General features: G+C 30.2%; 1 protein-coding gene across 5 annotated transcripts in view; it reads left to right on the forward strand.

The window, feature by feature from the left end:
- Window positions 1–12,260, forward strand: part of LOC129799676 (forkhead box protein O) — a 187,485-nt gene extending 175,225 nt beyond the window's left edge. For all 5 annotated transcript variants that reach the window (XR_008751532.1, XM_055843798.1, XM_055843797.1 and 2 more), the window contains exon 11: window positions 9,560–12,260. The gene's annotated coding sequence lies outside the window, so the exon portion shown is untranslated. The remainder of the gene's footprint in view (window positions 1–9,559) is intronic.
- The last annotated feature ends 2,209 nt before the right edge of the window (window positions 12,261–14,469 follow it).

Here is a 14,469-nt window from a genome sequence, read left to right on the forward strand (position 1 = left end):
GTTGTTTAAATTTACATAAAACTACTTCAAAATAATTATACTTTTAAGTTTAAATTATTCATCTTAAATTTGTAATACGTGTCGCTCAATGTATTGCAATTTTACATTATTGTCGTAAGTTATCAACCCTTTTTTTCGATCATATGATGTATGCTATGTGCTGTGAAAAGGCTTCAATTTCACTTTAGGCTTCCTCATACGTTCCGCAGTGACTTCTGTGGGGAAATCCTAACAAAAAATAAAGAGTGGAAAAGTCAGTGAACGCGAGGGTATTTCTTGCAAATTGAATCTTCCGCTATTTATTTTTATTTATTTACCCTACAAATTCTGTCCAAATGCTTTCCAGTCCATCTCTCAATAGCAACAAGAGGGAACAGTGAAGAGAGACTGGTCTTACTGCTCTACATCATAAGTGATTCTCATATTAACAATTTTAATGCCTGAAAATTCCATTTCTCGTTCAGTTATATTCAGAAGCTTTTGAGATGCAGAAGCATAAAAATGGGAATTGGAGAAAATTTACTGCGATACAGATAATGATTTCTGATTTGCTGCCACTGATATAACTTCTCTTCGTTCCCCTTTCTCAACCAGAATTCTAGGGAGTTGCTGGGAAAATTTGCTCATTCAATCGTCTTGATACTCCTTGAAAGTACGAGTTTGAAAAATGAATTTGAAAAGAAAACGGAACGATAGAGACGGTATTTCACTTGTAGCGCTTTTCATGAATTGACGCTTTTGCGTTTTGTATGAATTGAAAAAGAAGATGATAGCACTGAAGGAGGCACTTTTGATATAGTCAAATGCCATGAGAAGAAATATCTTTCAAGGGGATGGAAATGGGTAGTTAGTAGGACTGTTTTAGCTTATATGATCTGGGATTCTTTAATTGGAAATACAATTTGTGACTTAATTTGAACATTATGGAAGTTATATCTTTAAAACTCAGCCAGTATAACCGTGCTATCACACTAGGATTTTTTTCAATTTGTAAATTTAAATTAATTTTCAGATGAATTGTTCCTATGCGTTTTTTGCATTAAAAATCATTTAAATTGATAGATATTCGCTTATTTATTGATATAAAATAATATTTGGCCCACCAAAATATGTTTAAACATGCTAAAATAGCATAAATGTGGTTGCTCAATTAAATTTGAATTAAGAAAATTAAAATGCTGAAATTGGTCATTAATTTCAATTTTATTGCAATTAAACAAGCATCCTTTTGAACCAAATTGTTCTTACTAAATTTATTTACTCTCAATTAATTATTATTTGTGGCCAAAAAATAAGACAAGTACAGTATTTTAGTGATAAGCTTGTACGCGAGTGAAGCACCTGTATCTGGAGTGATTTGCTAATTTCCTCCAAAGCCATTATTGTGCCAAGAAATCTTCTGTTTATATGACTTCACACAGATTTTCAACAAGATGTATGAGAGTCGCTTCATCAGCCCTTTCCCTACAAATCTTTCTTCTGGCTTTGGGGATCCTTCTGAATAACAGATAAAAATTAAAATTGAGGAAATTTCTTGCAAAATGTGTCCTGGCTGTGAGGATTTTCAAGTAAATTCTAGAAATCTTATAATGCTCAATTGGCTCAATTGAATTTAAATTTACATTGTGAAAATCCTAGTGTGATAGCACCGTAAAGTTTATGGAAATTTAAATTATTTACATTAAAAGGCATAGAAGTAGTTGATACCCAGATCGCAGTCAAATTCAATATTTAGTTGAATTTTCAGAATCAAGAATAGCATTCATCAAACTGTTTTCAGGGGTTAAAGCCTTATAAAATTAATTCGACGAGGTTCTTTAACTTCAACATTCCAATTTTAAGGTAGCTAGTAATCTAAGAAACGAGAAACTTATAGGGTGAAAGGAACGTCTATTGACACTTTAAGAACTCGTGTCAGCAACTATTGACACCCTACTCTGTACCATTTGGGATATGAAATTTGAACATCTCTGTTTATAGTAATACTACGTTATATTACTTATATTTTACTAGATACATTAAATACTTTTCAACATTTTGACAAAAGTGTCAATAGGGGTTCCCTGTCGAACAGACATTCCTCCGACCCTATGTGCTTATCAGTGGTTTACAATTTTTTCTTAAATGGCTAATGACAAAATGGTTATGATCAAGTTTAATCGGTAATGGAAAAAACGAAATCTGTTTTTTTTTTCTACTGATCAGTTTTTTTTATATTTTACATACCAAATGTAGATTTCTACTGTACAAAAGGTACAAAATCGTTTTTTCTATTGACAATGATTTTTTTCTTTAGCATAACCGATTTTTTAAAGACTTTTTTTGTGATAAGAATTGATTACTCACTAAATTCGATTTTCACTGTTCAAGTTATTAGGCAGTTTACTGTTTTATATAAAAATATATATTTTTTTTTGAACAAATTTACAATATTATTGACAAAAATTTTACTGACCAAAATTTAATCTCTGATCAATCTTTTTTTTACCAAAATCAGGGCCATTCTTATGTAGCCTTTACAAAATAGCTTACAAACTTGTAAAATTTATAAAACTATTTCTAAAGAATTTACTAATAATAAATAAAGGAAGCTCTTTATTATGAGCAAGCTTAAAAGAAAAACTGTTACCATAGGTACCTTTATTAAAAAAAAAAAATAAACCCACTAAGTCAAAACTTCACAAGGTTTCGACAAAAAAAATCAAAAGATTATGACTCATTCTGAATTAAAAACAGCCTTAATTTTATTAAGGATTTTTACTAAACAATATTTAGTATTTTCATTATAAGATTTATTTTTTACTGAACCAATTTAATTTGTTACGGCTTATTTGTTTCTCGTCTAAAAGTTTTCGTATCTTTTTTTAGTTTATAAATATGTTGGTTTAAAGTCTACCAAATACAGAATAAAATTGCTGAAATGTAGAAAAAATTAGAGAACGTTTTAAAATTGATTTTAAATCCGTTTAAGCGCTATTTTAAAATGTAACTAAATTGAAAACTTAATCAAAAATGTTATATATCCAAAATAAGATTATCGATTTTACCATTTGCCAAAGCTTTTTAAAAAATAGGGGCACAGAATGGATTAAGTGATGCAAGTGTCCCGGGTTCGAATCCTCTTTAGATTACCAGGAATTTGGCGTTAAGGGTATTCGAATTACATCCAGTGAGCTTCACTGCACTTGACTCCAAGAGACATAGGACTGACAACCCCATCCATGTTCAAGGCCTAAGTTCCTCTATGGAACGTTGTGCCACCATTGTTATATTATTTTGAAAAGTATCCTCTATTCAAAGCTATTAAAATCTATCAAAGACTTGAAATGCACTGGGAAAAGGAAAAGACAGGTGTAAAACCTTTTTTTTTTTTTCAATACAAACTCATACAAAGGTTGCATTTATGAGCAGACTATGAATTGCAAATTTGTCAAAATATTTACTTTAACCCTCTAACGGCTAAGACCGCCTCCAGGCGGTCTTCACAAAAATCACATTTACAGCAACGATAAAGGTTTTATTTATTTAAAAGTGCTATAGTGTCCTCGGTAATTGTCTCACTAATATCTCTTGAAAGTTTGAACTCATTTTGACTGTTCGTTTTGTTGCTATTCCCAGTTTTGTGTGACAGGTCAGAGAGAAAGCAACAAAAAATATTTGTGCGAAAAAACTCATTTCCAATTTTCATAAAAATACCGATTTCAAGTTATTTGACTAAAATAAATTTATTTTTTACTGAAAAATATGTCATTTTACTTTGTATATTTTATTTAAAAATTTTGAAAAAAGTAAAAATGTGAATTTTGGAAGAAAAAGACTTTCAAAAAAAATTATATTTTCTCACCTAGCGCCTAAACTAAAAGAGATAATGAAGAATGGATGGTTTTTTCGACTTTATTAGATCATAATTATCCTAGAAAACATTGTTTTAGAACTTTTTCGCATATTAAAGAAAACACCGTTTGAGGGTTAAATACGATTTATATCGTTCTATGTTCTATCTACTTTCCAAACCAAGATCATCCAAAATTCAAAGCATTTTCTACATTTGCCGTATGAATATTAGCTCAATGAGAAACGTTGATTAATTCGCATCATTACAGTAGCTGTGATTGGGGGAGAATCCGAAATAAAAAGGCGGAAAACGGAAGTTTAAAGTCATTACACTTTAATGGGCGAGGGCATATTATTTGTCAAGGAAATCTTCCAAAGAATATCGAAACAGAAGAGAAGATTTTCGTTGATAATTTCATTTCATTCACTGGAATTTTCTCAGAAAACGTCATATACTTGTGCAAAACAGAAATATCTACTAGCCACGTAATTTTCTAAAATCTTTTTTCTTCATCTTGTGACATTCAGCGTCATAAAAAAATAATATAAAAAGACAGTTTTGGTGGTGAGAGATCAAAAGACACAGTTATCGTTCAATGATTTCAATTGGTAACATCAGAACTTGAGGGATTTCTTTACATTTCTCTCCTTCTCTCGGCTTCCTCAACATTCTTTTAAATTCGTCTCACAATTTCACATTTTCAATGCATCCCTACAATTTCGCCTTATTTTTTTTGTATAACTCACCGAGTATCGAGAGTGAAAATTTGTGGCACCATAGTCAGAAAATACAGAGGAAAAAGGCCTCAAAATGGTCCAAAAAGAATTTTTTTTCGCGGTATTAAGTCTTCCAGGTTCTCCCATTCTCTCGCACTCACAAAGCTTTGCCTATTGACTGGCAAATTTTAAACTTCCATTCTTGGAAATATAAAGAAAGACATTTTCCTCATTGGGCGGCTTTTTTTGCCATAATGACTGTCCCTAAAAATGGCTCATGGTATATTCAATAGCTCGTGCTAGGGAGAACAAAAGTCCATTTGTCACGCTTCCACTCAATCTTTTTAAATTAGAACACGAATCCCTAAAAGAATCAAAAGAATAATGATTTTCTTTGTCGCATTTCTTGCAAGAATAGTCTTTACTGTAAATGAACAAATATGGAATATTTTTGTACAATTGAAAAGGTGGATTTAAATCTGTTGGAGGATCCAGTTGAAATAGTCCCAAATTATATCTAAATATGCAAAGGATTTTGTTACTGAACTTCCTTATTATTAGTAACTAGCATTCGTATTTAACTTTGAGGATTTTCTTTCACAAATAAATAATAATAATAATAATAATGCAAAATCGGTCTAGTTTGAATTTTCATAATAACTGCCAGTTTGTTTCATATTCTTTGCATTTTTGATAATATCGCTATTAAAATAATTTAACTTCTGATATCTTTTGAATTAGAAGTCAGTTTTATAATTTTCTTTCGCATTTTAAAATAAATAAATACATTATATTTTTTATTAAATATTTTTCACGTTACTTTTTAAATCTAAATCATATAATCTATTTTTAATTTTCGATTCAGTTTTTGATTTTATGTTTTGCATAAGGGAAAGTGTGCTACTTTCGAACGATTCAAACTTCGGACAACTGGACTTTTTCCACGTTCTTAGTGGATTTAACCCATGGCTCTTTTCTTGAAATTTAAGGCATTGGTCTAACCATTAAAATATAATATTATAATGAGTTCTTTATCGAAGCTTGAATCGTCCGAAAGTAGCACGCTTTCCCCTATTCCATTCAGATATTTTTCAATATTGGAGGATAAAAATTCCCTTTTTGAAATGCAATTTGTATTTTATGGAGTTAAATCTGTAAAGCTCAATACGTTTGTGAATCTTCAATTTCCCCACTAAAGGTTTGTTATATAAATAATCCTTCTTACTCACCGATTTCTTCTTGTAATCTTCAACAATATCACCTTTCGCAAAAGGTGTTCGCTTTCGCATGAGAAATTCGTGCTCTGAATTAACTCAATCGCCTTCAGAGTGTAATTGCTAAACATAATACTTCCAGGAGACACACATTAAGCTGAACAAAATGTTTCATTTAGTGGCTGTTGATATCAATTTACAGGAGTTTTTATCGACAGTAAAACAGACATTTTCATCTCGAAAAGATGTAGTTCAGTGTTTTATGACGACCTGAAATATTTTGGGTGAGATAATACATTTTCAATTAGTTGCATGTTTCAGGTAAGATAGGAGGAATTTTATTTAAGATAATAAAATGCATAAAACTTCTTTAGAGAAATTTCATAAATTTTATGTGATATAAATTGTTCGAAAAAACAATAAAAAGTAAATTTCTTAAGTAAAAGTTTACAATGTATTTTTCATGTTTTTGTATACATTTCTGTACTTTGTGGATATTTTTGGATATAAAAGTTAAACTGTTTCTTTCAACATTATTAATTTACTCGGCATTCTTGTCGTGGCAAAAGGATTTTTATATAACAATAAATGTGATAATAAATTATTCAGGTGTTGTATCCCGAAATATAAGTTTATTATACAATTCAAAAATAAAACAGTTTATCTGCATAGTCATATTCATAAATAAATTACATTCCAGGATAGTTATTAGAAAACATATTTTTTTTTTATTATACTTGCACCCCATACACCTATTCTACCACTTGGTGGGTTTGGTTTATAAAATTGTAAAATGTTTTATTTAATTATTCTTTCGAAGGAAAAATTTCTCATTATTTTAATCAGAAGAAAAATATTATACAATATTGTTACTTATGTTTTTCTTAATTATTTCTTTAAAGTGTTCATTTATCTATTTGAAGTTTCATTGGCCATATGACTTTTAAGTGCCTCTCATAAATAATCTCCGTAATAAATATTTTAATATCTTTATGGTCAAATTTCTTATTCAATAAATTTTGAAACACTTAAAACTAGAAATTAAATCCCATAAAATATGCCTTTTTTAATAGAGGTTGAACACCAATAGATAAGACTTATTTGATAGTTAATCAGTAGTTTAATTCAAGTTGTTTATTTTTTTTTGAAAAATTATAGAACAAAATGATGTTCTGCTTAATTTTTAATAAATTATGCAAAAATTACACCTTTTGCATGATATTTTTAAAAGGAATCTTTAAAATATCATTCTTATTCAACAAATACACAGAGAAAATTTTTCAAGTATCCAGATTCAATACCCATGGTATTGATTTTAATCCCACCATTTCAATACCAAAATTATCCCAAATTTTCTTGAAAATAGGTGTATATTGGGATTGATTTTAATTTCTAGAACAAAGTTAAGAAATATTGGGATTACTTTTAGGACATATTGGTATTAAATTTATGAAATTAATTTTTTGAGGAGGAAATGGTATTGTTTCTATCTCAATTTGAGATTGAATTTTAGAATTCGTGGGATTAATTTAATCCCATTGCAGCATTGATTTTTGAAAGTCATTATTTATTAGGGGGATAGAATCAATACCAAAATGGGATAGAATCAATACTCATTGCGATTGAAATTTAATGATTTTATGGTATTAAATCAATGACAGAGATTTTCTTGAATTTAATCCCAAAATACCCTAGAATTTAATACCACGAGGTATTGGAGCCCTTTTAATACCAGAAGTATCCCAAAAAAGTATTGATTCTAGGGTATTTTTTTTCTCTGTGTAGAGATTCAGAAACTCAACTAAATATATTTTTTTAATATTCATAAAAATTCGGTACAATCTTTTTCTGATCAAAATTTTCTAAAAAAAAATTTAAAACAGGAATTATACATTCTAATTTTTTAATGTTTGATGTTTACTATATTGACGATAGGAATGGTTGCATGAAATTAAATTCAAATTTATTACTGCTCGAACTCTACGGAGAGAGCAGTTATATAATCCCTCAATTTTTTCACTCTACAAAATTTCCACCTTTCATCCCCCGGAGATCACTTTTGTTGACAAATCTTTGCGTTTCAGACGATTTGTGAGAAATGTCGTAAAGCTGTTTTTCTGTCTGACTCCAGCTATAGAGGCCAAATGGTTACAGATAGCGACATGGGACCTTCAGGGGACCCCCATAAGTCGACTCAAGGACCGTTAATATGCCACTCATTCCCCCCCTACCTCTCCCCTTCCTTTCCAAAACCATGTTTTTGATGGATTTCTCGAAAACGCGTTGTGCGATTTTTTTCATTTTTGGATATGTTTCAGAGATTACTGAGGCGGGTATTTTGTCTTTATACGACCATACCGTTGGTTGAATGATTCCTAGTAATAGTTTTTCATGGTCAAAGGTTAAAAAAAAAACACTAGAGAGCGCATTTATCAAGCGAATGGGGTCATATTTGGGCTCGTTGGAAAAGTCTCAGAATTTCCTACAAAACTGAACCGGTTCATGGCCGATAACTAATTTTTATTCGAAAATCAATTTTATTAAGAGACACCCAATCATAACTTAACTCTTTATGGACTTGAGGGTCAAAGGGATAGAAAAAATTACTTTTTCTAGCTTCCCAGAGCAAAATATAATTTTAGAAGGCCGTACGAAAACAAAATTTTGGGACACTGGTGTTCCAATCGGCTTTAAAGTGTTAAGGCTGAACTATAAATGCCAAATTTATTTTTTCAATATTTTATCAAACACCGCAGAAGTAATTTAAGTATATAATTACGTCTAAGCAATACTTCTAAAAGATTTAAATTTAAATCTAGTGAAAATTCCTAAATAATAATCTAAGCACGTAGCGTAAACATTAGAAAATCGGACATCGCTGTATGTCTGATAAAGTAATTTTAAAATTCGACAGTTCCTTTAAAATTTAACCAAATTCAATAATTTTCAAAAGTAGTATAAAATTTCAAACTACTAAATTATTAGTAGATTGATTTATTAATGTTATAACTTTCAAAAATAAGAATTAAATTCTTAAATATTGTTTCAAAAATTCCAACTAGACTTGATCTATTTATGGGAAAGCGCGTTACCTTCGGATGACTCAATCAAACTTCGAAAAATTAATTTTTTTGGGTATGCTTTTAATGAATTTGACCCTTTATGATATTATATTTTAAAAGCTAGTCAAATGCTCCAAATTTTCTGTAAAGGGCCATGGATTAAATCCATTAGGATTGTAGAAAAAAATGTGTTGTCCGAAACTTGAGTCGTCCTAAGGTATCGCAATTTCCTCTAAACCCCCTAATTTTTTCACGGGGCATTTAAAGACTACCGAATGAATGATAGGTAAGGGTGGGGTAGTATCACTCAAGTCTCAATTGGCAAATTAATATGAATTGCATTCGAATTACACTAGTCCGTATTATTTCCTTGAGGAAAAGGGGTACAACTTTTTTGTAGGGTAAACCGAGAAATAGCATAGCTTTTATTAGGCTTTGTACGCACGTTCCTCAAGGAAATAATATAGACCTGTGTTAAGGTATCGACTATCTGAGAAGTATAATTCCTTGATCATATATAAATTTAAATCTTCCCCACTCTCCCGTACATATATTTTAAATTCTCCAAATTCCCATTTTTAGGAAATAAACATTAATTTTTGCTGATAAGTACCTACTGTGGACGTTTAATTGATTTTGCCGCCAAACTATGCCTAACCAATCTCAAAGATATTTCATCAGATAATTTTGATACTAATTTCCCTTATATTTTTTTTAAAATATTTTTTGCAGAAATCCTGACGTGCAATCCTCAAAACGTTGAAGAGGGGACACAAAGAAAATTCACAAATTGATCTTGAAGAAGGTGTTTCAGCTTGTGAGATGGAGAGAAATTCTTGTACAATTTAGTGAATATTAAGTTGTGTTACACATTTTCATTTCTCTCTTACACCCCCTCTTACACAAAAATGAAACAATCAATCAACCAATCAGTCAATCAACCACGCAATCAGACGGAAATGAGAGGAGCTCAAATTACGGACGAACACTGTACCAATAAACTCAATTTGTACTTGGCTCTGGGTCGGCTTAAGATGCTGTAAATGGTAGCTGTGAAGCCCTATATAGTGCGTAAAATATACAGATCTCAGGAGAACTTATGCTAGCACTTGGAACAAAATATGCACAAAAGAATTTTCCTTTAATGCAATTTTGGAAACTCTTAAGATTCTTTCTTGAAAAGGGAGATTCCGGGGCGATATTTTTTGTTCTTGTACATTTTTCAGTTTTCAGAGCATAGGATTTGTTACTGAATTTAGGGTTTCTTTTAGTGTCTCGTTTATTTTTTTTTGTTCTTACAACTATACTAACTTCATTATGTGCCATTTGATAGATTCTCAGAGCAGCTTTTGTGGGTGAAAATGTGTGAATAGGAGTCACGGTAAAAAAAAAGTGAACGAAGAGAATGAGGAACTCATGTGAAAGACCAAGAATACAAAATATTAGTGCCATTTTTGCAATAATAGCAATGAGGATTCAATCCCATGAACACTCAAATAAACTTCTATGTCGCCTGTTTAATTGTATAAATTATTGAGGAAAAAAAATTAAAAGTATCTTCTCTAAATGTTAAAGAAGAGCAGGAAAAACTTTCAAAAAAATAAAAAAAAATTAAAGAAAATTTCTGCAAATAATAAATGCTATTAATTTTCTGTCTTAGATGCGAGAGAGTTGGGTCAAATTTGAAATAAGATGACGGAAAAAAAGAATAAGATGAGATGCTTAAATTTCAAAGAGAAAGAAAAAAAATTAATTGCATTGCATTAGAAATTATAATCAATGTCGGCTTTAAAACATATTGCAAATTGAATTTCCGATTTTATCTCCCTTCATCGTAAATGGAAAAAAAGAAAAAAAAACATAATTATAATTGTTAAGGTGCGTATCAAGTACAATTAGTCAAATATTAATTATTTTCTATCTGTAAGAAATTGTATAGTTAATGGTTGGAGGGTCTTTACAATTTTTCATGTCTTTTATTCTTGTTTCATTTCTTTTTAATCTGTTCTTTTTACTTTGTCTTAATGTCCGCCAATTAGAATTTATTCCTTCACTGGTGAGACAATTTTGAAGAATCTCTGAATTTCTGTAGTTTTTCTTTTTTGTTTTTGTTTTTTTTTTTTTTAATAAATCAAATTAAACTGATCTTTCTTTTTAGAAACGGAAAAAAACAATCCCATACTAAATGAAAATTTTATCAATTACAAAGGCCAATTAATAAATGTAATACTATAGAGTAATAATGTAGGTTTATAAATTATAAGGAAGATGATGGTGAACTCTAAAAGCTTTGTACATATTAAGGGTAGTTTACAGTACTGTATTATTTTGTATCGGAAAAAATTAAGAGAGACAGCAAACTGTAATAAAGAAAATTTATTAGATTTCTTTTGAAGAAAAAAAGATTAGAAGAATGTACTCAAAGTAGATTTTCTTAAGAAGAACTAAAATAATTAAATCTGGTCTCTTTTGTAAATATTTTTTGACTAATATTTCTTATTTTTTTCTTCTTCAAATTCACCCAGCAAAATTCTAAATTTTATTCTAAATTTATATTTTATCCAAATAATTTCGTTTTATTATTAAATATTTGGCTTAGGATGTGTTTTACGTTTTTGGCAAAATTAACCACATAGAAGACAGTAATAATGGTGTTTAAAGAAAAAAAAGAAAAGTAGGATAGAGGGCGAAGGGAGAAGAAAAAAAAGAAAAAAAAACCGTTGAAAAACGACAAAGAAAAATCATAGTTTGTAGAAAAGTAACAAGTAATAAATGTATGTTCAATATTAAGTGTGATAATATGCACCAATAGGGTTTATCATAGGCCTAAATAAAGTGAAAATACTAATTGAAGAGAAAAACAAAATTGCTATAGTTTCTGAATGTAAAATAATTGAGGTAAAACTGTTCATATTAGGATTCTTTTTTATTTAGTTTGTATTCTTTTTAAGAAAAATCTTCAAAAAAAAAACTTGTTTTTGGTATAGTAAATTTCCTGGAATATTTAAAATCTCTTGGGAATTTTATTTTGAAAAAAAAAAACAAGCACAAAGAAATCATTTGTGATTTCTTAATAAGCTTATTTTAGTGCGTTTGCGGGGAAAGAATATTTTTTTAGAGACAGAACAAAAAAGAGAAAAAAAGTATATTTATTGAAAAAAAAATGCTGTCTTGAGTGATGGAGTTGATAAAACAACCTATAGGTTACAATTTATGTTTCAACAATTGCGATATGAAATACGAGCAAAGTTATGAATATTTCATAACATTTTTCTCGTTCTAATTTTTCTAATTTTATTTTGAGTGCTAAATGAGAGAAGATTTATTTAATATATTCGTAACTATTGAATCACCTATTGAAGATATGCAACTTATGTAACGGATGTTAGATAAAATAATATGTATAAAATATATTAGTGAAAAGTTTAATGAATTATCCTTGTTTCATTTCTTTCTACAGAAAAAAAAATTGCCAATTACATCATATTTTCAATCGAGGATACTCCACTGCAGGTTACATTTGTGACTTCTCATATCAAATGGGAAATTTCTCCTAGGTCATTCCAACAAGTGAGACCCATTGAGACTAACCTTATTGATTGAGGAGGGATGATGAGATGAGAAGCTTCTTGTTCTGCCATCTCTGCGGTGTATGTAATTTTCTGTATACTTCATCTTGGTAAATTGTGATGAAAATTCATCTTGCAATTTCCTCCAATTGTCGTAAAAGATTCATCAAATTATCCTCAAATGGAGATTGTGTATGTATGTGACCAAGCTATGCGTAACAATAAAAGAAAGCAAAAATAAGATTAGTCTACCTTGAAGAGCCATAAAACACGGGAAAATTGCACTGAAAACTGTCGAAACAAGTTGAATTATTTAAACTTGGTCCATTTTTCGGGGGAGGTTAATTGACGATGTGGCGGGATTTCTCGAATTCCCGTGTATCTTAAGCACACGCAGCATAGACACAAATTGTTCGGCTAACTTTTAGAATTATGTCGCTTTTAGTACACAACGCACAACCCGCAATTTTAGAATTTTAGTACCGAAAGCTTTGCCAAGTTTCTATAGAATTTCATGCAGCAAATATGTACTAATTCACACTCTGCTGAAGCACAGACTCACTCCTGCTAAATTTTTCGCCATTTTCCCCTATCAACATCATGAACACAGGCATTCAAGCTTTTGTTCGATTTATTTCGTATTTAGTACACAAATTGCATTCAATTTGATACAAGGTACTTTAGCACACTTACAGTGGCGGCAAAAAAATAGCATAACACTTAATAAGTTAAATATTTCTACAAAATGTCTATATACACTGTGACTGAGCCAACCTCTTGAATTTAGCTACACTTTTTTTTTTACTAAAATCTTTCATTAGCGCCCTAATTCTATTCGACATCATTTTCTAAAAGAGTGTCCAATTCCAAGCTCATTAGTAATTAGTAAAAAATAACCAACTTTCGCTATAGTTATCTAGGATTTTTTTCTTTTCAATTACCAACTTTTTCCAAATCCTTGAGAAAGGGGTTGCATAATTAGGATGACTGAAGATCGTACACCTTATTGGTCGCTTGCCTTCCTTGTCCCCATTACTTGACAAAGTTTTATTACTTTTAGCGCGAGATCTAATTTATGACTACCCTGAAGAGAAAGTAATCATCGAAACTGTCAACATAGATCATCCACTTTATGAGTTTTCCAGGAATAGGAGATCTGCTTTTTAATTGGCTGCAAAGTGGTTATTACTCTGAAGAAGTAGTAATAAATTTTAGGTCTAATTAACAATTAGACTTTATCAAGACGCTTCTTCCAGAGTTTTTCTTTTATTCTTTTCCATTATTCTTGATTTTTACGATCAATTTTTAGAAAAAAAATCAGATTTCAGACGGAGATCTCACATGGTACGTTTGATAGAGTCAAGTCCCCTGATTATGAATTTAGCCTTGGTTTTCTTGCATCACATCACAATTTCTTTTTATTAACACTTTTATATTTTTTCTGTTTTGCCTCCGTTATATCTCAGGTTCTAGTGAATAGAACTTAAAAAGGGTGGGTCCGTTGCAAATGTCATTAGTTATGCTTAAATGCCAGAGCAAAACTCGATGGATGGCGCTGTTCCCAATAGGAACAGCCTGGAAAATTGTTCTCAATTTTTATTTTAAGCTTTAATGCGAAAAAGTTCAACCTATTTGTTTGCTATTGGTTTTTGCTTGCTTGCCTATCAATTCTATTCGTTCTACCACAATATATTCTATCGGTAATTTGATAAAATAAAATAAAATTCTTTTTTAACTGCTCGAACCAAGGGAACCTCACTTGAAAAAAGTGTACAAAATTTAGGAAAAAAGAGATGGCAAAGCGTTCCAGCTTTGCGGAATGCTCGAGCTCACGAGATAGAGCTCACCGTGAATTAGCTTTTTGCATAATCTTTTTGAATAACTGATCTACTAGAGATCAAATTGACTCATAAATCACAAAAGTATTTGAAAATCAATAAATCGGTACTTTACCGATTCATTACCGATGCAGCCAGGTTCTGATTTGCAACACTTTTCTAAAAAATCCAAATTTAACCAAAAAGAAAAATCAGCCTTCCAAAGTATTTGACCTTTGACCTTCAATAACTCAAA

Source organism: Phlebotomus papatasi, chromosome 1, assembly GCF_024763615.1.
Source record: "Phlebotomus papatasi isolate M1 chromosome 1, Ppap_2.1, whole genome shotgun sequence".
In the NCBI taxonomy this organism is placed as follows: Eukaryota; Metazoa; Arthropoda; class Insecta; order Diptera; family Psychodidae; genus Phlebotomus; species Phlebotomus papatasi.